The 26,418-nt window shown below is 40.2% G+C and overlaps 1 pseudogene; it reads left to right on the forward strand.

Annotated features, from left to right (window-relative positions):
* Positions 1-14,005: 14,005 nt before the first annotated feature.
* On the forward strand, positions 14,006-25,183 carry LOC114625405 (annotated as a pseudogene).
* Positions 25,184-26,418: the final 1,235 nt, after the last annotated feature.

The raw sequence follows: 26,418 nt of genomic DNA on the forward strand, positions 1-26,418 counted from the left end.
CTATTCAAGGATTCTTTCATTTTAAAGTAATATTTGGGTTCCAACATGTGTAAAGTTTTGGAATGAGTTGCATAAATAAAACTGAAGGACAGATTAGAATCCTTTGGGACCATGGGCTTTAACCAGGAGGATATTGTACTGTAGCTTTCAAATAATCCTAATGTTGCTTTTATAGGAAGGAAGTATTTGTGTCTCATCAGCTGTACGTGTGGTGACACATTTACTTTAAAAATAAAAACAGGCCTTTGTGGTGGTTATAATTCTGTGTGTTAATTACATATAGAGAACTAGTAACATTCTATATTATCTTTAAATGTATATGACCATAGATAACACCACTTCATGACTTTATCTCTGCATTATAAAGATGAAAATGTAGTTTGGAAAATATACAGAACAGAGAAGTATATTGGTAAGGTTAGGTAAAGCAGGCTGTTCTGTATAAGTTTTAGTTTTTAAATTGTCTTCACCACCAGAACCATTTCAAAGTTAGCACCTATGGGAATAAAGTCTTGAGAGTGCTGTTTTCCTGACTAGTATGTGTTACGCCCCTCAGGAATTCGTAAGAGGGAGACAGCAGGAATGATTTGCTTTGGTTTGCTTCCTAAACAGAAGTGCCCAAAAGTGCACATCTGACTAAAAAGAATGTGGATTTGCTAGAATACATAAGAATTTTTATTTTTAGTCCATAATGCATAAATAAAAACCATAATGGGCTTCATGGCTCCTCCATATTCTCCAAGCTTCTACAGTTCAAGTACAGATGATCCAGCTATGAATCTGTCAGCACGCACATGCATTTGTCAGCACTTTCCCAGCTCTGCACAGTGAACTCTGCCCAATGTGAAAGGTAAACCTCAATCAAAGGGTTGGAATTGGGAGTGTAAACACCTCATCTCCTTATTTCCTCTGATGAGATCTTTAGAACGCCATTGACTGTGCTGCCAATAACGTTGTGAGAACATCCGGAGCCATTTTTAATAATTGTTGCCCTTTTCTCCCAGCGCAGCTCCAGGAGCTGAGAGACTCTGCTCTGCCCTGTGCTGGCCCACCCCAAGCTGAGAGGAGCTGGCAGAGGACTGCTCTGTGCTCATCACACTGGAGTAAAGAGCACAAATAAAGGATTAAGGAAGGACTGGTGCCTGAGTCACCCCTGGGCAGTTCCAGGTCACATGAGCCTCCAGACTATGTGACATTTAGATGTCCCAGGTCACCCCAAGACGGATTATCCTCTAGTCCTCTCTTGGCTTCACGACCTGTACTTGGAAGCTCTTGTGAATCCTCCTTATCCTTCAAGAGAAAATAGATGATGAATGTTCAATGGCGCACAAAACAGGCATGCTTTCCTACTCAGCTACACCAACAAGAAGCCATTGTTTGGGTAATGAACCAAAACTCTGGCTCGAGGAGCAAGTCATTCCCTCACTGTTAGCATTCTGTCTAAACTCCCCCACCACAATTACCTGGCATTGCCAGGTAGGCAATGGCCTACTATAAAAGGGGCTGCTTGCCCCTCCTCTCTCTCTTGATCTGCTCTCTTGCCTTTTGCTTCTCTCTTGCCCTATTGGGCTCTTCCCCCCATTCTCTCCACATGCTCATGGCCGGCCTCTATTCTCCTCTGTCTCTCTCTCTCTCTGCCTCTACTACCCTCTTAACTCCCCTCCCCATGCCCTAAATAAACTCTATTATATACTATACCCCATCGTCATCTTCGTTGTTGTGGTCGTGTGACTAGTCCCTCAGGGGGAAGTGATGCCTCCGGCATTGGTCCTCTGAGACATCCCCTTCCCACATACCTGACTTCTTTAACTTTTTAAAAACACACCACTCACCATCTCTCCTTTTCCATCTCGTTCTTTCTTCCCTCTTCTCTATGCCCCCCCTTTCTTTTTCTTTTTTTCTTTCTTTCTCTCAGGTTCTCTTTTTTTTCCCTCTGGCATGGGTCTCACCATGAGGCCTGCCTGACATGGAACTTAACTATTTAGATAAGCCTTGCTGTGAACACAAAGCAATCTACCTGCCTCTGCCTTCTCGGTACTGGTATTACAGACGTGGCTACCTCCTTCGGTTTGCTGTATCAGGCATCCCAAGGAAGGGTCTCCTGTCCCAAGCCTCTGTTTCCAGAATCACAGGGTGAGATTTCAGCTTATTCGCTGGAATTAAAAAGTTGGCAAATAACCATAATATCTGAGGACCAGAGATTGTTACATAATCATCCTTTGGTGGAGACAATGAGGTCATATGTTTGCCCATCTAATTGCTGATCAGGGACACGTTTGATTGCAAATAATTTGCTCGCTGGCCCACAACTTAATTACTAAGTGTCTGAATCAACAAAGCTTTTAGATGTAGGTCTTGCCTAATGGTACATTTGTTAGAGATCATTGCCTTCATTTGGCCCCTAAATGAAAGGTCTGGGGGATATGACAGACCATTGCCAACACTGCTCTCAATGACCTCATATTGGAAAATATGCCATTTCCCATGGTTTATTCCCTAGTCAGCAGTGGGCTTTATTGTTTATGTCCAGGGCCAAACAGAATGAGTGCCTCAGAGTGTCAGATATTGGTAAAATCTCTGGTAGAAGCACAATTTTGGGGAAAATTAGTGTTACTCAACCCAGAGAAAATGGTTTTCATTCCCAATCTCATAAAGAAACTATGTTGAGGGAAGTCAAGCAGACATGTGCAATCTTTCAGCATTTTCACACAACATTGTTATCTCCAGAGTTCATGCCTGAGAAACACACAATCAAATCATGCACACAAAAGTCTTTTAAGCAAGCTCATGGTTTTGCATTAGCCTGTATTCACAGCTATCCTGGGATACATGCTGCATGTTAGTCATGAGTTAAATATACCTGGGAAGGAATAAGCAAAAGAGGTGTCTATAAGTAGGCAACCACACAATAGAAGAGGACCTAGCTATAGATCAAGGAGTCCCATGCTTCTCCTACTTAGGGTAATGTCTCCAGCTTAAGTGTTCCTCCCATCTCATTAGAAGGAAGGAAGTTAAGCAGTCCCCCTCCCATAGCATTAGAGATAAAGGAAGATGGCTCGTATAGACCATGGATGACACATTAGGGTGTTCTACAATGCTGTTGAAAAGAGTTTCTCAGAACACTGTCCTGTCTAGAGCAGTGTAGAAGAGCCAATGTTATTAAGTTGTGGTAGAAAGACAAGGCAAATATTGAGACCTGGGAATGACCACCCATAGACATTCAAAAAGTGATAAAAAAAAATGAGGTGCCTCCCTCAGGGACCACTATCATCATAGACCTAATGCCTTGTAATGAGTTCAAGACTTTGAAAAACATTAATTTTTTGAGGGTTATAAATTTCTTTTTTGGTGGTTTAATTGTTCAAAGTTTAAAGACTCTTGGTCCATATACTATTGTTATTTTATCACTAAAGACCACTATGTTCTTTTCTATTTCTTCAATTGCATTTTTTTTTATTTGGCTTTTTAAGACAGGGTTTCTCTGTGTAGCCCTGGCTGTCCTGGAACTTACTCTGTAGACCAGACTGGCCTCGAACTCAGAAATCCACCTACCTCTGCCTCCCAAGTGCTGGGATTAAAGACGTACACCACCACTGCCCGGCCAATTGCAATTTTAAATAAACGCAGCAAACTTTTAAATAATTGTAATGAAGTTGAATTTATCTATATGATTTTTAGAACACTAAACAAGGGCCTAATTTCCAACACTAAGCAGAAACACCCAGGTCTTGATGACTGCCTGGCCTTCTAGAAGTTTCAATTCCTCCCTTGACCTCTTCTGATGTGCATCACCTCCTACCAAATACAAGAAAACTCAGTCTGAACCCAGGAATCTTTGTGTGTGGCCAGAGCCTGAACACAGTAGGAAACAAAAACAAAACCACCAATGAAGCCTTCCTTGTTTCACTTGGTTGTGTTTCTTTCTAAAGCTTACCATTAGAGATAAAGGAAGCTGGCTTGTATAGGAGTATGGACTACATATTAGTGTGTTCTGCAATACTGTTGAAAACTAATTTCTCAGATCACTGTCCTGTCGAGTGTACTGTAGATGAGCAAATACTGATAAGTTAGGGTAGAAAGACAGGGCAAATTATGGGGACCTGGAAAGAGAAAAGAGCCTCTCACCCCCATGTCTTGTTTAAAGACTTTCACTATGCAAGAACTCCAGCACCACATGTTGTGAAAATGGCCAACCTAGAGTCAATACATACACTGTGTGTTGAAACTGCAATAAACCAGGCTCAAAGTGGAAAATATTAAACCTTGGGTCAGGTCTCATTGTTTTCCCCAGGCATTATCTGAGAACTTTGTTTACTGACAAAATGTTCTACCCTTCCTGCATCCCTGAGATCTTACGAATTGGAATCCTGTCAAGTGCCCATGAGAGCTATCCTAAATTTTTGTTTAGATTCCTTAGCAATACTTTGAGAATAATTGTTTCTAATGCTCCCCAATCCTAATATGACTATTGTAAAACTAAAATAAACTATGACTATATTACAGAAGGCCATAACCATGCTTCTGAGTATGCCTTAGCTTTCTTTCTGAGTGCCTCTTTTCTCAATTCTCATGTTCAAGCCCAATGGTCAAGCCCACATTAAAATAGCTTTCAAAAACAAACAAACAAAAAAACACAAAAAATCAAACAACAACAACAAAACTCTGTGTCATACTGACTAATTCTCAACTTCTTTATTTTGTCAAATCCACAAATCTTGCTTTGGCCTGAATAGAGGTCTCTAAAAGATAAAGGGGTCTCCTCAAGCTGCTTCTGGCAACAGAGTGGAGTTGTGCCTCCTTCCCCGTCTCCCTTGACAATAAAAAGCAAGAATATCTTCCAGAGAATTGTGGATCCTCCCTACTTCTATATTCCTGGAGCCCATCAGCCACCCACACAACACAAAGGAACAAAACCTGCCCTACCCATCTGAACTCACTATCCTATTTGCAAATGAGATTTCAGAGTGCAGGCCGGAATGTGCTTGGCAGCTCATCTGCAGGCATTTGAAGCCCAAGGGAAAAGTCTTTCCCTCTGGAATCTGCATCTTAATACAGCCTCACTGAGCCAGTTAGAGCTGGTCATAAAAAAAAAAAAAGCCTTGTTATCCAAAAGTGTGGTTTCTCATAGTCAGTGGTGTCCCATAATTATTTTGTTCAGGAGAAGTCAAATGTTAACGGATTGATTTTTCTCCTTTAATAAACAAGCATAGAGATGAAGGTTGTGAGGCTCAGAGCATCCCAGAAACACAAAACAATGGCTTAATTGAGGTTGCTTTTCTTTTACCAAAGAACACCTTTAGGTGATGATACTGTTAAGGCTGTAATCTTACTTTATGGTGAATCCCCTTTCTTGTAATCAGCATTTGTTTTTGACAGTGTGATTTGCTTTCAGTACAAGATCTAAACGAGTTTGGTCATCTATTTAAAGAAAAAAATGAATTCTGTACATGAGCTCTATGGGTTTTCTTAGCCTAGCAACGTGCTTGCAGTCTCTTCTAGTGAATGCTCTATGTGTGGCTTGCTGAATGAATACATGATTGTGTTTGAATGTTATATCCCCGCCTTCAAAGGAACACAGAAATTTCATTAGTGCCATGTGAGGAGTCAGAGAACAGCAAAGGGCCACACTGATGCATGCATTCAGCATCAGGTTAAAATCCCAAGGGGGCACCAATTAGCAAGTTAAATGCAGTTTCTATTTCAAGCTAGATTGCAAAGCAATGGGATAATGCCACAGGCCTTTAAAGGGAACGCATTTTAATTGATCAACCTGTAGTCCTTGAATCCAAATGAGCCCTCTTCTCATTCCCAAGGGGGAAACCCTAATTCTAGGTCAGCTCAAGAATGTAGAAGAGTATATTTCACAGGATAGCGCATTCAAATTAGTAGTGTTCTTTCCATGAGCCTAATCATAATGGAAGGATTGTTTGTAAATCCTTTAACTGCTTGGGTTAAAAACCGAAGGATTCATTTGGGTAATTGTCGCCCACCCCTATGCCCTGGGCTTTGCTGCTAGAATAGCATTGCCAGGTATTCAGTAAGTAACCTTGGAAACAAAGATAATTACTTTCCAGTCTTCACTCTCAAAATGTAAAGATCACACAAAATGAGTGGTGGGAATGACTCTGTGTGGGCCCTTTTTCTGACAGTTGCTGTTCTGCAAAGAGAGAATTTCCAAGCATCTCCATGAAGTTCTGGACCCAGTTGGGCCCTCTCTTTTCATTCTGTATCAAGCACCATAGGGAGGAACAGGAGCAAATAGGAGTGTTTTGAGCAAGGTGCTCATGCAGATAAATTTGCTTCCCCCAGCATATTAAGTTCCCTGGGCACATCCTGAACATCCAGGAAATGTTGGTAAAGGGAATGCTGTATTCAGATTCTAGTGGAAATCATACCATTGCAGACCTGTGCTGATAACTGAGCATGGTAGCATGGTACTGCACACAGTGCTGTTTCTAGGGGGTTTTTTTCCTACAAAATCTTCAACTACTTGAACCTTGTTTATCTTTCATGGAAAAGGTTTATGAATGATATGTTTTTCCTATAAATACTTAACATGAATAAGCCTGACTCAAGATAATATATGGCATTTCTGTTTTGGGATATTGTCCAGGGTAGTATTAAATTACTTGGCTCCAGCAATCCTCCTGCCTCAGCCTCCCAAGTGAATGACACTACAGGTACAAGCCACACAACCAGGTTGATTAATGTATGGGTGGGTGCTGTGTTTGTTTTGTTGGGGACCAAACCCAGTAGTAGACAAGTGTTCTACCACCAAGCTATATACACAGCTCAAAATAAATATTTTAAGAACTACTTAGTGTAGAATATGTGAATTTTGAAAATGGTAACCTCATTGAAAGCAAAGATTCTTCTTTTCCTATAACATATGCACTGTCCAATGACTAATTCAATATAGAACTTTCCATATCATATAGATAGTGAATTTGAAACATAACAACATAGCATACATATTAAATTCAAAGCTCTCAGAAATCCACTGAACTTGTCTCATAGCTTTACTCTGTATTATGCTGCAAATGTGCCTTGAAAGACTTATTAAAATGTGAAGATCATTTTTATAACATTAAACTAGACTTTAATTTTGAATCAGAACATAGATAATCTATATTTAAACAAAGTGAGCACTGAGGTAAATTTTATAGCCCTAGCCAACCATCCCAGAGAGGAAGGAGACAGCCTGAGGCAACACAGTCACATATCACTTAGGACCTGCTGTGCCTGCAGAAGACAGGCTGGCACAGTATGATGTTCACTGCCTAGTATATGTGTACTAGATGGACATGACCAAGATACACCATAGTCTGTCAAAACACCTGGGAGCCCAAGTAGGTGGGAGCCAACAAGATAACCAGCCAATCTTTCGGAAAACAGCCTCTATGGAATGGAAATGCAAGAGAGTCTTTTCCACTTGTGACATTCAGAAGTACAAAGGCAGTGTCTTGCTCTGAAGCAACTAGAGCAATTATTCAGCTCTAGAATTACTGCTAAGATCTGTTCATACAGGGTAGGGAGACACATTTGGTTTTCACATAGTCTGGTGTTTGATAATCTGGTCCCTCACTGTGAGGTTGCTCATATGCTTCTTCTTGGGTTATAATAGTACTAGGCATTAATTAAATTTATCACCCTATCCCTCTCCTGCTTCCCTTTCCCCTCCTCCTCTCTTTGGTACAGGGCCTTGATATGCATCCCAGACTGGCTTTGACCTAGTGATCCTGATGCCTCAGCTTACAAGTGTTGGTATTACAGGCCTGCACTGCTGTCTGGATAAATCTTCATCTTGGCAGGATGTACAGTTTGCTTCCTTTGCATAGCTATCATGTGATCAACCCATCTCTTCTGTTCCCATAACTCAGCTTTACTTTACTGGGTCTTAGAATGAACTCTGTTTCATCTAGACTATAAGATTTCTGATCCTTCATGGAACTGAAATGTGCTCAACATCCAGGTCATCCTTGGATGGGAAGTAGCATCAGTTCAAAATTCCTCATGCAATATTTAAAGTCATATGCAATGCTCAGCCAGCCATAGTGTTTTCCATGGTACCTAATAATTCAGAAGTCCCCACATAGGCAATGTGGGATTTGACTGCCTGGTACATCGTATTTCTCTCTACACGTAGCTATCTAAAGGTAGGACATTTAATTTGATGTAGATTCATATGTTACATTTACTGAAATATTTATTTGAACTCATAAAAAGTTAATTGAGATCATTTAAGAGGTGAAGAAGACATTTCAAATATTGACCAGAAGACTGTGGGAAGTAACTGAACGTACTTAACATCGAAATCACTGCATGCACATTGCCATATCCCCCTCCATCAAAATCACATCTCTCCTCAAAACCACACTCCCCAGGTGATAAATCCATGTGCTGATTTGCTCTGCAAGGTGCCAAAAATGTAGCTAAAGTGAGAAATGCAACCAAGTAGAAGGAAGAAATATAAACGTACAAACAGGATATTTTTGCCAGAGTCATGGGCATTCAGGAGGTTTGTGATCATCATACAAATATACAAAATTTTCTGGAAGTTGTTTATTTCAACCCATTGTTTTCATCCTTGGGAAAACCCTGCAAAAGAAAAAGCAAACATATCATTAGGGTTTTTTCCTCTTTAAGGGTATTAAAATATGACTAGCAAACAGAAACTGTATATTTACCATGCAATGTTATGTGATGTTTTGATATATGCATACACCATGAAGTGATTAAATCAAGCTAATTAGCATCTATGACAACTCACACATTTTTTTGTGGTTAGAAGGCTGACAATCTACTCTCTTAACAGTTTTCAAACATATAATACATTATTAGCAGTAATAATTCGGCACAACACTCCTGCCATGTATCTGACATTTTGTATCTTATCAACAGTTTCCCATTATTTTGGCCCCATTCTCCTTCTGCTTCTTCAAACTCAATATTTAAATTTCACATACAAGTGAGATCACACAGCATCCTTCTTCTGTATCTAGCTTAGGTCACTTAATGAAGTATCCTATAAGCTTATCATTTGCTTTAGTTTTCATGAGATATTTTTAGGGTCGGCTTATATACTTATATGATAAGTACAAGTCAAATGAGGCGTAAGACCCCATTTTTACTTATAAATGCATCTCTCAATTCTAAGTATCCAATGTGAACTGCGAAACAAGGCATAGTATGGCCATCAGCTTTGGTTCGAGTGACAAATAATTACAGACTAAATTAGGATGATGTCCTTGTAAATAATTTTAAAATGTATGCTGACTTTAGAACAATGACTTGGAAAAACCTAGCCTGGTAAAAGTTTTCATTCATGACTCTAAAAAAATTCACCCTTTTCTCTGTCCATTTCCACTGCCATGTAGCTATAGTTCCCTACCATTGTGAGTGGGGTATATGTCCTAATGCCTGAGTCCACATATATGATTTGCTTTGGTCAAGGAAATGAAACAGAAGTATTTTTAAAAGTATCACATGCTATTGCTTGCTTAGTTGTTCCTCTGCTATTGCCATAACAAGAGTATGCCCAGGCAAACCTTTGACTAGAGAAGAATGAGAAACCTGTAGCAAAGAGCTAAAATGCCTCAACCAGGCCCCACCTAGCACACAGCTCCAGAAGACTGAGACCCGAAGACTTGGAAGTGACTACAGCCAAGATCCTCTAAACACAAAACACATGAGCCAAAATGAAAACATCTTTTGTTTTAATCATTGGCTTTGGGGGCTATTTGTTAGGCAGCAATAGTTAATAATATTGTGCCATTTCTTTTCAAAGCTTTTTCGTAGGAAGTCTCAATTATCAACACATTCGTTTTCCATTCGGCTTTAGTGCTATTCTTCATGTGTTTCACTTATGTGAGCGGAACAAATTATTTCTGAGTAGAATAAATACCTTTTTATTACCAATGGCTGAATTAAAAAAAAAATCTGCAGGCAAGGGTGAAATGTCTCCTGGGGCAAAAACTGAGGCTTGGTTCTCTCCACAGCCCTTGCTTTCTTCTCTACTTCAAAAGTTGGTGAGCCAAATATTCTATTTCTCTATCTCTCTTATAGCTAGTGGGAGTCACGGAACCCAGACATGGTCTGTGAGCCCCGAGGAGAAGTATGCATCTGACATCTTTTAGAAAGCTTTGCTTCCCAGTATGCGTCTGTAGAGTTTGCAGAGCCCTACGTGGTCTCTGACATTTGTAGCATGGCCGTGATGTGGGCTGAGTTGTTCTCCTTACTGAGATAAAACGTAGAGAACTAAGCAACTTGCTCAAAGCCTCACAGCTTCTAAGTGGAAAAAAGTCGAATTTTAACTTAGGTGTCCTGACTCTGAGGCTCTTTCCAGTCTACTAACAAGGATGATTTGAATGGCTTTGAAATAGAGGGGAAAGCTGGAAGCCATTAATATTTGGAAAGTGAAATGGCCTCTTGAATTTCTGTAGAATTTGATTTTTTTGTGGTAAGAATTCAACATGAGATCTACTTTCAACAAACATTTAACTGTAAAATATGTTTGGCTTAGGTGAAACGTATAATAGATCTCTAAAAATAATTCATCTTGTTTAAATGAAATTTTATATCTATTAACATGTAATCACTTGTTTTTTCCTCCCACAAGCCCCTAGCAAGAATCTTTGCTTTTGTGAGTTTGACTAGTTAGTTAGGAGTCTCATATAAATGAAATTGTATAGTGTATGTCTTTCTGTGAGTAGTATTATGTTTCACTTTGCATAATACCGCTCAGTTCATCCATGTCCTACAGTAAAGAATTTCTATAACTGAATTGCATTCCCTTGTATATTTAACAGTGCCTGTTCTTTATCTATTGCACTGTTAGATATTTAAGGGAATTTTGTTTTATTTTTTTCTAGCAACTTTCACAAGTCACCAAGGGGAAGTAAGATGCCACTTTTTTCATTGACCTGGATTTCTAGACAACATGTAGATCACTGACTGGCTGTCTCATAGACTTATTCTGGTATACCATGCTCGTCCTATCTCTAATCATCCCTTCTCATACTTTTGCCCACTGAGTTCACTGAAGCAGTTTTGCAACACGATGAGGCCAACAGACCTCATCAACCTTCTCCTTACAACTTTAGACTGAAACCCTACCTCTCTCTCCATGCCATCAGCATGTGGCATGTGACCCACAGAATTTTATGAGTCTGCTCATGTGCATCATCTCCTTCCCCTTGCATTTCCCACTGTAATTCTCCTGCCACAGGCTATGACTTTCTGAAGGGTATACACATGCCCTAGCCATTTCTGTTTCCATCTGATTGCTGGTCGACTGTACCTGACACAGGAACCTCAGGGCTGATGAGTTGGGCCACTAGAGAAATGAGAACTGAGTTGTAGTTACAGATAACCTCACACTCTTCAATGTAAGGCAGCAGGAATGAGCAAGGGGTCAGAGATTCAATAAACCAGGACTGATGATTTGATGTGCTATGTCCCTACTGTGCTGTCAATTCTTCTCTAGACCCCAGAGTCCCATCATGACTAGAGTATGCTACATTCAATTTATTGCAGTGAGCGCTGTGCTGGGTGACATATGGCCAGCCTTTCTGGCTAAGTGAGAGGTCCATGACAAGCTGACCTTGAAGCTCAGACATTCCTTGGACTTCTCTGAACAACATAAAAGGGGTGATGATCCATAGCAAATTGTCACTGAAGCATATTCTGTGAAGTGTGATTTCTTGCTGAAAAAAATGTCCAGACAGTAAAGCACTGTCTGCAACCCAGAAACGATACCATTTATATGACAGGCTTGATGTGGACTCTGATCACTAGGCATATTCCAAGCTAGGTGAAATTGTAGCTTTCCTGAGAAATAGTATTTAGGCTTCACTAGCCTCGAGGGAACTAGGCTCTTTTCCCTCACCCACTGTGCCTAAGAGCAAAATCAGTCAGTAAAAACCTTGGTAAAACAGGGGGATACTGGATCTATGCCACAAGCCTGTACTTCACATAAGAATAGACAAAGAGCTGATGGCAATGGCAGCAACCTTGATTAGCTAGTATGTGCTAGGCACTACTCCCTCTGTCTATATAGAGAGCCAGTTATTCTTGTAGGAGCCAGGCAGGAAGTAATAGACAAGACCATGGAAATACTGAAATTGTCTTATAGACCACCTTGTAGTCTACCAAGCCCCCTTCCCATAGAATTTAAGAGGCCCAGTGAGCCCAGGCACAGAAGTTTTTATAGATAAAGTCAGACATAATCTTCCCTAGACTACAAAATCCCAGAGGAGTAGAGTCTGTATCACTGGCCTCATGGGACTCACTGTGTCTGGGAATACCTGGCAGATATCAGAATACAAAAAGTCAGGAACCAAGAGACCAGGACTCTCTGAGTCAGGGCTCTAATTTAGAAATGGAATCAATGGGAAGACATCCAGAGCTAAAATTGCCCATGCTGTAAAGCACACTTGTTTGTCAGGGTGTTGGAATGCAAGTGTGTTGGGCAATCGCCAGGGCCACAATGCTTTGCCACCTAGACAACAGTTGTGATTCTGCTGTGTCCTAGCCTCATGTAGGGAAAGTGAAGTGCCCTGCTAAAACCAATTACTCAATATGTCTTTTCTTCCCCAAAATTTAAAAGCCCGAAGCCCAAGCTCCAGCTTCCTTTGGACATGGGATATTTTGGCTGGTGCAAGAAATATACTAAATACCTCCCCGGTGTCATTCTATGTCCAGGCTGAGGCTCATGTGATGTTTACGCCTAACCATGACCCATTTATAGCTGCCTTACTCATAGTCACTGTGATCCCACATACATCATATGGGAAATGGAGTCCACTCAACACTTTGTCTGCATTTGTTCCTTTAACCACACACTCTGCGGGTGGTGTAGCAATTACTCCCTCCTATGTGGTGCTAAATCAGACAGCCATAAACACAATGACACTCAAGAGTAGTGACACTCAAAGACAGGCAGTGCCTTGTGCTCTGGTTTCATTTGCAATGACTAACCATATACTGAGAGCACACTGGTTCAAGCCTTCTCATGCATTGGGGGAGTTAGCAAAAATAAGACAAGGTCCTAGCATTTGTGGAATCTTCTAGAGTTTACAAGGTACATTCACTCACAGTGTCCTATATAGTCATCATGATCACACCATGAGGTCAGTAGTACAAGCTATGACAAAAGCATATAAGGGATACCACAGACCCACAGACAGAGAAGAACGTGTGTGCCATTTATAACTCTATCTGAAATCTTTTTAACTTCTGAAACAAACACTCATAAATTCAGTGAAACAAAACTCTAAGTCAAATATTAGAAGTGTTTTAATAAACTATGTGATCAAATCTCCAGTAAAGCAGAGCTCAGGAACCTCTAGGGATGGACAAAATGGTAAGTTGAGGGGATGATGGTCTGAATAAAGATTTTTCCAAAGATGAAAAAAGCCTTTGATATCATGTATGCCTTAACATTCTAGGACTAGAGACAATGGTGTTTATATCAAAAATACCCAGAATCCTCTTAAAGCTGTCAAACAATGGTTTGTAGCAACCAGGTTCTAGAACAATTCCAGTGAATAGCCAATATCTTGACATATAATTAATGGAAAATGAAAAAAGTGGGCATCCCTGCTTTCTTTCATTAGTGAATGACTGAAAACCATTGTCCTAGAGACCATCTTAAAGCTGATTGACTCTCCTATAGTAACAATGATCATGATGAACAGTTCAAACTCTCAGCATTGAGAGAATTGTAACTAGCTAAAGGCTGAAAGCTCTTTCACCTATGCTAAATTATTTTTTAGACTTTCCTAAAATGAGAATAAGTAATCTGCACAGGCTGTACAGCTTGATGTACATTCATCAGTACAGCAGTGGAATAACAGGATACAAAGAAATACATATGTATGTGTAGATAACAGATACAAAGAAATAGATCTGTAGTGTATGAAGAAGCAGTGAAGACAAGCCCCGAACAGACCACCAGGACAATGCTGTATACCTGTGTTCAGAGCTGATGTCCCCTGAGGCTGCCATGCCCAGAAGAAATGCTGAAGGGGATGCTAAAGGAGACAAAGCCAAGGTGAAGGATGAGCCACAGAGAAGATCTGCAAGGTTGTCTGCTAAACCTGTTCCTCCAAAGCCAGAGCCCAAGCCTAGAAAGGCCCCTGCAAAGAAGGGAGGGGGGGTATCCAAGGGGAAGAAGTCGAAAGCTGATGCTGGCAAGGATGTGAATAATCCTGCAGAAAATGGAGATACCAAAACAGACCAGGCACAGAAAGCTGAAGGTGCCGGAGATGCTAAGAGACCCATGTGCATTTTTGATAACTGTATACTTTTGGTGACAGTACAGTTTGAAATACTATTTTTTATCAAGTTTTATAAAAATGCAGAATTTTGTTTTACTTTTTTTTTTTTTAAGCTATATTGTTAGCACACAGAACACTTCATTGTTGGGGGGAAGGATCATGTGTCACTAACAAAATATCTCCCAAGCTGGAGTAATAATTTTGGAAGGCTCCAGTTGGCTTCCAGGAGAGATATCCTGGTCTTGACATAGATGGCCACTAAAGCACAAAATGCCTTGTGGTCTGTGAAAACTCTAAATTAATTTTATATCCTCTTCCTCTTGTGTCATCAATACAGACTTAATTCCCTTAAAACCAGAGACTTGTTGGAACCTTACTCCCAAAATTGTTTTTCAGTCTATGTGGACTTTGCAGTGACGTCATTGAGTGTCCTTGGAAGAGTGCTAGCTCCTTTTATTAAAGATTGTGAATCTTCAGAATGATAATTCTGCCATGTTCATTTCCTGAAAGTCAGTCTTGCTGTCCATTCTTTGAGTGCCCTTGTTCCCCCAGTTCTCTCTTCCAGGTCCTCTGATCCCGGTTCACCGCCCCACAGACTGGACAAGGGTCCACATGTGAAAAGTTGTTAAACAACATCCTTAATGTGAAATGTCAACCCTCACTCTAAGCTACTTCCCCATTTTCAAAGCATTGAATGAATACTTCATTGGGTTTTATAATAGCTTTCTGATTTCGGTAGTCTATACAAGAAGGGAATTTGGAAGTTATTGTATATTGTTGATTATCTGCCCATGTCCTGCCTGAAACACCATGATTGTCCATGAAAAATATCTTTAATAAAGCTGGTTACAGTCAGGCTTGGAAAAAAAGATCTGTAGTGTATCAAATATTTGACTTATATGACTGGAAAGTTGACTTAATACTTAAGAGTACTTGCTTCCCTACCAAGGACCCAGGTTCAATTCTGAGGACCTGGTTAGGTTTCCAGTACCCATGTCAGGGAGCTCTCAACTGCCTATTAATGTCAGTTCCAGGAGATCCAAAGCTCTCTTCTGACTTCTGAATGCACGTGTGTACACCCCTCCCCACCCCACCACATACGCATGCCCTCACACACACGTAAATTTAAAAAATCTTTTTAAAACTTTGACCTAAATGTTATTGTACTTGTTCAAAAGAATACCAATATTGAATAAATATGTTTTTCATCTTCTCAGAGTTTAGCAGAGTTTTTAAAACTGTACAAATAAATGAATACCAGATGTATAGTTTGATAGGGGTTCTCTTGTTTGTTCTCATTACACTTCTTTTTTTCTTGAGGCTAGAATTTGAATCCAGGGCCACAGACAGAATAAGAAATGGTCTACCATTAATTTATACCCCTATCTTCTTTGACAAGTGTTACACCCTCATCCCCCCTGATGAGTATTTTTCTTAATTTATATGTAATCCCCAAATTACAGTGGCTAGATTTAAATTTTCTGCTAAAATAGTAACCCTTTCAGGCCTTTGAAAAACATTAAGAAACCACATGTCCAATAATACTTCTATTAGGCAAACTGGCACAGCTACTGGACAAAATATAAGAAATACTGATATGATGAACAATAAATGGAAAAATAATACAAGTAATATTGCGAGTACATTCCCTTTAACCATTGATTAAGATGTCAGTGATTTGATTCCCAACTTGTAGATCTTTATATAACTATACATTTCATGGGGGGAAACAATCCCTTTTTTCCAGACACTTCTCATACATCCCAGACAAGCTTGAACTCATTCTCATCATGTAGCTGAGAATAGCCTTGAACTGTGGATGCTCCCAACCAACCACTCCAGTAAATGTCAGCTGTAAGGTTGTGGTGATCTTATGGCTCAATGCAAGCACTCTACCAACTGAACTCCAGTCCCTAAGCCCCTTCTCTTGATAGGGTTGTCTGTTGAATGTTGGTGTTTTTTAAGTTCAAATATTAATTATCAAGGACTAGAAAGATGATTTGGATGGCTAAGAAACATAAGTAAATGCCTTAATCCTCCACCCACTCCCAATTATTCAACTATTTTAAAAGCTAATTATGACCTAATCCTAACCTTTGAAGATATCACAAAAATATTTCTTTAGACAGGGTCTCTCCACTCAGCTCTGGCTTTCCTGGAACTCTACCTAGACCAGACTAGCCTCGACTCAAAGCCTTGAACTCACAGAGATCTATCTGTTTCTGCCTCCTGGCTGCTGGGATTAAGGCATGTGATACCATGCCTAGCTTCACCAAAATATTTTAACTACATAATCTTAAGAGTTAAAGGGTCAGAAAATGATGTTTGCAGAAAGAAAAAATAGCAGATCTTAAAGGGCCCATTTATAGGCTATTGTAAATCATTCCTATGGCGTAGGCATTTTTTAAACTTAAAATAGAATCTCAGGATTGGCTGTTTACTTGAATCACCTGGAGATTTGTTTGTAATCCCAAAGCCCAGGTTGCTCCTGAGCAATTACACCAGACTCTCTGGGGGTTCAATCAGTTTTTACAGTTTCCTAGGTTCTCTAATGTGAAGCCAAGGTTGACAACCACAGGACTAGAAGGTCTCTTCACACTTCAGTGTCTAGATGCCCTAGAGATCTTATTAAACTGCAGATTCTGACTATCTAAGCTCTGGGGATGGAGCTTGAAATTGTATATGTTCCCTACCTTCCAAGGCGGTGCTGTTGTTCCAGGGACCATACCTGGGAAACAAAGGGCCTAAGAGAGGTGATTCTAACCAGGGTTTGCCAGCTCACCACAGACATGTGATAATATATGAAGACCAAGAGGAAGGGGTGTCAATGGCATAAGTGAGCATCCTTGTGTAATCCCCACAGTAGAGTCTGGCCTCTAAAGTCAACAATACAGAAGGGAAAGATAAACCCCAGTCTACAGAGAGCTGTTTCTGGTGAAAGAAAATGCTTCCAAACTTGAGCCAGAACAAAGCATTTGGTCTCTGGTGTAATAAAAGGTTTCTTCTGGGAAGCACTGCCAATAAAACCTGAGAGATTTTCTGATAAACTTAATGAGATTAAGAGTCCCTTCTGGAAAATTAGATTTACCTGCTTTGCTAAATTTGCCTTGTAACAGAGTTTAATGATCACTTGTACCCGGGCTCACATGTTTGCTAGCCTCACTTTTTATTTTCTTATTCCTAGATTTGAACAGGATTTCTGTAGCCTCTTTAAGCCGCTGTGAAATAAAGCTTTGATGAATGCTTGGAATCAACACATCAGAGAAACTGCATTAACACCCTTAGCCCAACCTGCCTGAAATACTGACTAGAGATTTGGTCATGTTTTCTGGGTCCCTGTTGTAGAAACCAAACCCAGCCTTCACATCCCAGCTCCCCCGCTTTCTACCTGTACACCCTGGACAAGTTATCTAACTGTGTGGGCCCCATTTTTTTTGATTGGTTGATAGAAAAATAACAGTGTCAAGCTCGTTTGATGGTTTTGAGGATAACACATTAAGGCATTTTTCGGACTGCCCCCCACATAGTGTGAACTATGCTATTATTCTCAAAGATCCACACAAAGCTTATAAATCAACACATTCTTCCTCCTCTGTCTTCCAAGCAATATTTCCAGTCTGTGTCATCTTAGCTTCAAGGTCTTGGTGTTGATGATTGAGAGAGAACTAAATGTACTGAGAGGAGAAATGAAGGGAGTTAGCAGAGGGCTTGACAGCCGTCAAAATGGCTCAGCTGTCATGCAAACCTGTTGACCTGAGTTCAATCCCCAGAACACACATGGAGGAAGGGGAGCATAGCCTCCTGTCCTTTGACCTCCACATGGATGCTATGGAATGTGTGTACTACATACATATGCATTCTCACACACTAGCACACACATACAACAACAACAGTAACAACAACAGCAGCAACAATAATAATAGTAGTAATAAATAAAATCACATTTTTAAAAAGTGAGTGGGCTAAAACTAAACTATAGGGGAAAAAAGGACTTAAGAACTCAGTAGAAAGCTGAATTTCAGGGGAAAAAAAGACATTTCAATTCCAAAACTCCTTATTCCGTGGAAAGTTGAGGAAAATTCTCATGGGTCATGGAAACATTACTTGGAGTAGTAAATATAAGACAGCTCCTAACTGACAAGATTCTGGGGCATGCAGTTAGAATTAATACTGAGCACTTATCTATCACTTCAAAGGGCCAGGAGAGATTTTACTTTAAATAATGTAGAAATGGACAGACTCTTAGATCTCATGGCTTAATTTTGAACAGGGAAAATGGGCCTTGTGAGGGAGACAGATCCATTCCTAACAATTTAAACATTAATAAAACTCTGCTATAAATGGAACTTGAGAGAAAAGGTAGCTTGTCAGAGGGCAAAGGAGCCAGCCCCATTAGACAAAATAGGTCAGGCAATGAGAAAGGTGTCATGTCTCCTGACTAGATAAGTTGATCAAGGATGACAGGCCTTGTCATTTTTGAACTGACTTAAAAAGCATGAAGAATATACAAGGGGTTTCTTTCTTACTTCCTTTCTTAGAAGATAACTATATCAAATAGGATATTGGAGTGAACTGATATTTACTACAGTTTTCAGTTTTGTGCTTAAAGCCTGTATACATGTGGTTGTGAATGTGTTTATGCATGTTCAGAAATAAGGCTTTTTTAAAAAAAACTGTTCTGCTTCTTGCAGAGAGTTCTTAGGGCTGGACCATCATTTTTATTTTACTGGTTTTGCTGGTTTTTCTAATTTTTGGCCTCAGAATTCAAAAGAGAGGGCAAGAAAATAACTGCAAATGGAAGAAGTTAAAGAAAGTGAAGAAAATTTTAAATCTATCTCACATGTAAAATTTTTAGTTCATTTTGCAGCCCCCCACCACCACCACTACCTGCTCCCTAAAACTCAAAGACACAAAGAAATCATATCTCTGCTACTCTTTGTTTAGATACAGTTTATAGTGGTTTCATCTGCTAGGAGCATTAGAAAAAATACTTTCATGCTTTAAAAGAATCTTTCCTATCTTCAAAAGATAAAGAGAATTTAATGTTTCTAATACATATACAAAATAGTAAACTAGACATAGTGGCACATGCCTCTAATATTGAGACTTTGGAGGCAGGGGGATATTCAGTTTGAGGCCATCCTGGTCTGCGTGTCAAGTTAAACTCAGGACTATAAAGTAGTACCCTATTGAAAAAGGAGGAGTAAGAAGGGGAAAGGAAAGGAGGAGGGAAGAAGAGGAGGAGGAAGAAGAAAGAAAGAGAGGATGAAAAGAGAGGGGAGGGGAGGGGAAGAGGAAAGGAAGGGATGGGGGAAAGGGAAGAGGGCAGAAGGAAGAAGAGAAGGAAGAAGGAGAAGGGAGATAGAAAAGAGGAGAAAAGGGAAGAGTGCCCCGTCCCGCGGGGCAGCTTTTGTCGCAGGGTCCCTCGGAGAAGACGAGCCTAATGGGAAGAAACAGGGGAGAAAGAGGCGCGAGACCAAGCAAGGAGAAAGAAGGCACAGAGCCAGCTGAATCTTGTCAAGGTCTCACTTTATTGCGGAAGCTGCTACAAGATATACTGTAGGGAGTGGGAGGAGGGGGTGGCCTCTTGGGACATGTGGCAAGGGTTTAGGGAACTGGGTTAAGGAACTTGTGGTTGGGTGGGGACTAAGGTTGGGCAGGGGGAATGGAAAACTAAAATTGGGTAAAGGAACATTTGGGTAAGGGGACAATTGGGTAAGGGGCTTGAGTAAGGGGTTGGGTAAGGGGACAAGCTGAACTCTCCGTGGTAAGCCGCAAATCCTGCGCAAACATGTTGAGAACAGGGAAGTTACTGTTGTTCTCACGGTGGCAAAGGGCAGGCTGCCCAAGCCAAGTGTTTTTAGCTCCAGGGCATATTATCCTGGCCCCCGACAGAAGAGGAAGAGGGAAGGGGAGGAAGGAGAAGGAGGGAGAAGAAGGAAATGGAGGACAAATAGTCCTGGGTAAAGTTGATAATGAAGGTAAAGGAATTTTAGAGATGAAAGTACAGCAATTTTGTGTGTGTGTGTGTGTGTGTGTGTGTGTGTGTGTGTGTGTGTGTGTGTGTGTTATAGCAAATATCTATATGGCTTAGGGCTTCCTTCTTTGGAACTTTGTCCTCTCAAAAAAAAAATTCTGAAATAGCCCCCAATAGTGCATAACAAAAGTGACAGAGTGTGACTTGCAGCACTAGATTACAAAAGAATTTGTTTGCTTGGATCACTTGCTCTGTGGCAAGCCAGTTGCCATGGTAGAAAACCAACCCAATAGGTGAGGTCCCCAGGGAAGACACTAAAACCTACTGATAATAGTCATCAACACCTACCCAGCAATGTGAGTATCACCCTGAGACTGGACCATGTGGTTTTGTCAAGACTTTATTCCAGCTTATATCTTAACCGCACTAGGCTGGAATCATTTCCCTCAGCCCCCCCCCCCTTTTGTCTCTTCTACAGTATTTATTGTAAGTTGCATTGACTGTATAATTTCCAGTTGTGTTAGTGTGTTGAAACCTGGCATGTCTGTTACAGGGATCAGCTTTTGTCTTACTGCGCTGAGTATTAGAAAACCTTGATTTGGTGAAAAAAGCTTGCAAATGCTGAAAGAAGTGAGTTAGGCTTTAAGCAGAAGCAAGAGGGTAGCGGGCTTGATTATTGCTGGTATAACAGCTTTAATTTCATTAATTGCTAGCATCACTGCTTCTGCAATAGCATTGACACAAGGAGGTAAGACAACTATTTTTGTTAACCATCTAGTAAAAAAGTTACTAATGTATTGAGTATACTAAAGGATTTATAAAGGTATCTGGAACAACAGATGATGCTCTAGAACCTATTCAAATTATCTGAAGGAGGTTCAGGGTTCAAGAGTTAGGAGCCATCCCAAGTGTCATGACAAATATCATTGGTGTAGTGTTACTTTTGAAATTCACAATGATTGTCATTATAATTAGAAAAAAGTTTAAAGACACCTGTAGGATATTTGGCATAACTCTAACATCTCTCTGGGTGTGTTAACTTTACATAGTGAGATTATGAATTTAAATAATACTGCTCTGTTGAGCTTTGATGCTGCAGATAATGCCAATAAAAATATCCATGGCCTGAGGTCAATATTTCCATTTTGATCAAACCTCAGGATGGCATATATAGCTTGATCAGGCCAGCCCTTCTCATCCTGGGAATACTTTCATTCCTGCCCATTGTGTTAAAGCTTGTTTCTAACTACATCAACAGTCTGGCAGCCAAAGTACATGACTTGAAACTGATAATGGACCCCCAGACAGAGTCATTAATTTAATAGCCTGGCAAGCCAAGGATGGATAAGATTCTGACCAGAGCCTTACCAACCTAAGACATTGCGTTTGATAATGCATATTCCATGATGAGTAAGGAAGGCATTCTTGTCAGAATGACCTAAGACAGGCTCAGTCTTGTTAATGAAATAAAATAGGAGGAGAGGTGGAGAGCCTTTGGGGCTGCTTGGCAAGAAGCTGACATGGGCCGAGGACAAGGAAATGAGCTGCTTGGCAGGAATATGACATTGGCCAAGGACAAGGAAGTAGGCTTCAGGCAGGAATCTGACATTAAGCTAGAACAAAGAAGTAATTTCAGGTAGGAATCTAAATCTTAGGCTACAACAAAGAAGTAACCTCAGGCAGGAATCTAAATATTAGGCTAGAACAAAGAAGTAATTTCAGATAGGAATCTAAATTTTAGGCTAGAACAAGGAAGTGGGCTTCATACATGAAAATGACCTTGGGCTAGGACAGGGAAGTAGGCTCAAATACTTTGGTCATCCTGATAAGCCTTTAGAAACAGTGATCATGGGAGTGTTCATGTAATTGGGTTTAATGCCTTGCTTTTTCTTTGACTATTTGTGTTTATTGTGTTGCTTGTTCCTTGATGATTTGCATCTATTGTATAAGCTAGTTCCTCAACCTAGAACTGACCTTAATACATGCATGTAATCAAAATGGTATAAAAGCATAAAGGAAGAGGGGGTATAGGATAGAGGGTTCTAGGGAGGGGAAATGGGGAAAGGGGATGATACCTGTAATGTAAATAAATAAAATATCCAATAAAAAAGTGATTCTTGTCCAGAGCCCAAGCCTGGACAACTCAATTGTTCAGAAATCAACTTCAGTTCTTATGTCATAATATTTTAAAATATGCTATAAAGCTGTCTATCACTTATCCAAGTAGCTGTGATCCTTTGGTTCTGTCTGCTCTTGGACATGAAAAGTGTCCAAATTTAGAGCCTCCTTTCAGTTTTACTTCCACTACTTTGACATCCATAAAAGCATGTTTAAATGAAGATTATCAAATCCAGCTTCTTTGTATTATTGCATGCCTAGAACTTGCCAAAGCCTTCATTAGAAATATTTTCATATAGGATTGACTTAGTGTCTGTTACACAAACATGAGGGCCTGAGATACCCAACACCCACATAAAAGACTGGCATAGCTGTAACCCAGGCATGGAGAGCAAGAGGGAACAGAGATGGGTAGATCCTTTTAGCTCAATATCCAGCCAGTCGAGCCTTCATGAATGAGCTCTAGGTTGAATGAAAAACCTGTTTCAAAGGATCAAGGTAGAAAGTAATCAAGGAAGGCATCCAGTGCTGACCTCTGGCCTCCAGAAGTATTTGAACATACCCACACAAACACCCCATATATTGAAGGTATATTTTCATAGAAGTGGCAAAATATCATTTCTCATCATCTCAATTATTTTATCCAGAAATTTTTCTGTATTATTCTTACAAATGTATATAAATATAGACCCCTCATCAGAATTTTAGAAAGAAGAGGCACTGTCATACTGAGCTGTGATTTGCCAACCTCTGACCTAGCACTGTGGAGCACTTAATAAACATTTATAGAAATTAAGAGTGTATCTATGAGTCTAAGTGGTGAGTAGGTAAATCTATAACATTGGCAGAAGTCCTCATTGTTTACATGAGGATTGTCTCTTGTGATATACAAAGACTATTAAACTCCTTAGAAGCTGTCCTATCTGCCACCTGGAAAACCTGCGTAGGATATGATCAAGTGTTGCCCAGAATCCTGGCTTCTGCACTGTCTACCTGTGCCACATTGAGACAAAGCATGTATGTGCTCTGTCCCCTTGTTTTCTCACTTATACAATTACATCATCCTTACGTGCATTTTTTAAATTTGAGTCTCATGTGTACTTAGAATAGAGACTGATCATTGGAAATAATATAACAAGAATTTGTGATTAACTGTTTTACTGATTTTTAATTTATCTGAATTTCAGTGAGAAACTCTGACAAAGCTTCTTACTACACATTTGAATATTGGCTATAAACGTAGGTGGGTAGATGAATAGGCACATGGTATGTCAGTGACTCTCCAAGTGTAATCCCCAACCCACTACCAGTAGCAACAATGATCACCATGGACACTTGTCACAAATGTACATTCGTGGACCCATTCTGAACACTGAGGTTTAGCCCAGAAGTCTAAGATTCAGCAATCCTTCCAGATAATTTTAACATAAAATTTTGAGACACTGTTTGGGAAAAGAAAGGAAGGCATATTTGTGCAGAGAGGACATATGTGGGAACGGAGTAAGGAGAAAATGTGAACTAAGTACAATATTGCATATGGATGAAAATGTCACAGCAAAACCCACGATTTTGTATGCTAACTTAAAAATAGTTTTAATTGAAAATCATCATTCTCATCTAAGAGTTTTCTTCATACTCCAAGGCCCCTGCCAAGAATGCTGTCCTTGGTGCTGCCATGGTCCCCATTCTCCTCAAGATCTCAATTTAAAATAGGAAAAGGCTTGCTTCTTGAATTGGCAGGCCATCCATGCAAAGTCAGCCAGGAAAAATAACTACACTATTGGATTCTAGAATCTAAACCTGCAATGATCTCGGCAGGTTGGAAAGTGTCTGCCAAAATTCACAGAGCTGTTTTGATTTTTAATGGAGACAGCTTTGTATTTCACCTAAGTCAAGTTTCTTGGCATTTTACCTCCTACATGTTCAGTAAGGCTGTCAGGAGTGAGGCTGGGCTACAGACTCTATGGCCCTAGTTCATACCATAATAATAAGGCTGCAGAATTGCAGCAGATTGTGCAAAGTTGACCTGTAGTCCAAGAGATGAATTACTGGTGACTACCTCTTGATATTTCAGAATTTGATCATCTAGTGAAAAAGAGAGCAAACTGAGTGGGGACTAAGCTATGAAATGTTGGCAGGGACAGGATGTGTTACAGAAGTTCTAGAAGCACTGTGATGTGGGTGCATTTGCAAACCCCATTGATAGAGAGTGTTATCAGCAAGTTGGACTCATGTGCCCCCCTTCCTGCCCACCAGGGGCTCTAAAGTCAGCTGGGATGGTGGAGTGGCATGCTCCTGGCAGTGGAAGCATGTCTATAATTGGTTCATTATTGGATTGGATTTGGCACAAAATGACTTCCAGGTTCTCTGCCTCCTGACAGGTAATAAGGGGCAAGTTTTGTATATGATGCTTCAGGGAATCTAAGACACCTTTCTTGTCTACTGGTGATGATGGAAATCTTTCCAGAAGAGGTCACTTATAGAATGGTGATTTAGGGCATTCTGAAGTAAAACTCTCCCACTCTCAGAGCTATTGTCTTCTACCTAGTACTTCTGATATTAAGACATTCAGCCTAATTTACATAATTATGGATGTTTTGTGTTAGGTCAGTGTGTGTGTGTGTGTGTGTGTGTGTGTGTGTGTGTGTGTGTTCATGTGCCTGTGTGTTGCTTTGGTGCTTGTATGTGAATAAATACTGAAGTATGATTTTTCATTGTTTTGCTTATTTTCATCACAGTTCATATGGAGCAGTTAGAAGGCATCTTTAGGGAATTGGTTCTCTTCTACTACGGAAGTCCTGGGGAGTGATCTCAAATTGTCAGGCTTAGTGGTGAGTGTTTTTATCCACTGAGCCATCTCACTGCCATAATTATAATTATTTTTTGACTAGGCATCAGGGTATGCAGCTCAGTGATAGAGCACTGGCATTTATAAAATCCTGGATTTGTTCACCAGCACAAGACCTGGGATGCAAGAAAACACTAAATATGGGCAGAAATTGATTTCTTTTGAAATACATCTGTCGTGATACAACATTATTGGTAGAAAAAGATTATTACCCCTATTGCATATGAACTTAAATAGATGTACTTCATAACCAGGCTTAAAATTATCTTTCTCTGACGGGAAATGACAACACATCCCACAATCTTCCACCCTGTGAAGTTGGAAGTCATTTAGGCATGAATTGCAAATCCAACTCCTGTCTAACTGATCTTCCAGCACTGATGAGAGGCTTGGAACAGAATTAACATGGAAATACTTTTGAATTCTCAAAATCAAGTCTGAAGGTTTGCAAATGTTATTCCTACTTCTAGATCCTAGTTAAAAGATGTCATTTAGAGATTTTTTACAAACCCCTAACAAACCCCTTTTTCCTCTTTTTCTTTATTTCCTGCTTATGATATCCCTTTAAGCAGCCATTTCACAAAATCTGTAGGTTCCCATATTATTTCATTAGCACCTGTATTTGTTCATGATGGCCTGCCTGTTTCCCTCTTATTGCAATGGAGACATTACTCAATTGTCAAATTAAGTAATGGAGGGAGGGAGAGAGACAGAGAGAGAGGAGAGAGAAAGAGAGAGGAGAGAGAACTGAGAGAGGGAGAGGACTGAGAGAGGGAGAGGACTGAGAGAGGAGGGAGGGAAGGGGAGGGAGGGGAGGGGAGGGGAGGGAGAGGGAGAAGGAAAGAGGGAAGGATGAACGGACAGAGGGAGAGAAAGGGGAACCATCCTGTAAGGCACTAATTGGATCTGAGTGTGCCCTTAAGGTTAAGGCAGGATGTAATAGAAAAAACAACCAAAGTCTATCTGGTTATCCAGGGGTAATATGGTTCTTATCTTATTCCCTGGACTAGGCTTCTATATAGTCTTTGCATGAAAGATTACTGAAATGGGTGAGGTACCTTTGTCTACCAAGCCTATCCAAAAAAAAAAAAATGCTCAGAAAGTGGTCTATGAAACACATCAACTTTTCTTTGACATCAGAGAAATACTAGCTCAATCTCTAATGTTCTTAACACTGACCACATTCAGGGGGAAAA

This window comes from Grammomys surdaster, unplaced genomic scaffold (assembly GCF_004785775.1).
Source record: "Grammomys surdaster isolate TR1022 unplaced genomic scaffold, NIH_TR_1.0 217, whole genome shotgun sequence".
NCBI classification, from domain to species: domain Eukaryota; kingdom Metazoa; phylum Chordata; class Mammalia; order Rodentia; family Muridae; genus Grammomys; species Grammomys surdaster.